Source organism: Schistocerca piceifrons, chromosome X (genome assembly GCF_021461385.2).
Source record: "Schistocerca piceifrons isolate TAMUIC-IGC-003096 chromosome X, iqSchPice1.1, whole genome shotgun sequence".
NCBI lineage: Eukaryota > Metazoa > Arthropoda > Insecta > Orthoptera > Acrididae > Schistocerca > Schistocerca piceifrons.
The window spans coordinates 519,929,329-519,930,114 of record NC_060149.1 but is presented as its reverse complement, the minus strand read 5'-3'; the positions used below and the strand labels follow the sequence as shown (position 1 = coordinate 519,930,114).

Sequence of the window (786 nt, the reverse complement as noted above, 5' to 3'; positions counted from 1 at the left end):
CCGTCGAAAAGGCTCATAAGAGGCGATGTGAAGGAGGCTAAATCTATGCCTGACAAACCTCATGGTCGGAATTGGCTGAACTTACATGTGTCTGAAAAGCTATGAGATGTCTTATTCCTAAGATTTGGTGTTATACGCGTGACTGTCGACATTTAATAAAAAAAAGCACTCCGTCTTCAGGCCACGAGTGGCCCATCGGGACCATCCGACCTCCGTGTCATCCTCAGTGGAGGAGGCGGGTAGGAGGGGCGTGTGGTCAGCACACCGCTCTCCTAGTCGTTATGATGGTTGTCATTGACCGAAGCCGCTACTATTCGATCGAGTAGCTCCACAGTTGGCATCACGAGGCTGAGTGCACTCCGAGAAACGGCAACAGCGCATGGCGGCTCGGATGGTCACCCATCCAAGTACTGGCCACGCCCGACAGCGCCTAACTTCGGTGATATGACGGGAACCGGTGTATCCACTGCGGCAAGGCCGTTGCCTATTTAATAAAAGCGATCACACTAATAATTAATTCACTGGTACTGAATTCTAACATGCTGCCTAGGGAGTACAGCAAGTTTTGTTACGTTTTTTGTTACAAATTTTTAACTCATTTTACCTGTATTCTGTTCAGTGAAATGGGGATGCTATCTAGCTATGTTTTCTCAAAGTGTTATTAAATTACAACTACCTTTCTTATGGTAATATGTTAGTGTTAGTAGAAAAAAAAAAACCGCACCACGATGGAACTGTCTGGACGGAAACCATTAGCTGTGATGTAATCTTACAGACAAACAAATG

The 786-nt window shown here is 45.8% G+C and overlaps 1 pseudogene; it reads right to left on the bottom strand.

The window, feature by feature from the left end:
* Positions 1-367: 367 nt before the first annotated feature.
* LOC124723833 lies at positions 368-485 on the bottom strand (annotated as a pseudogene).
* Between the last annotated feature and the right edge of the window lie 301 nt (positions 486-786).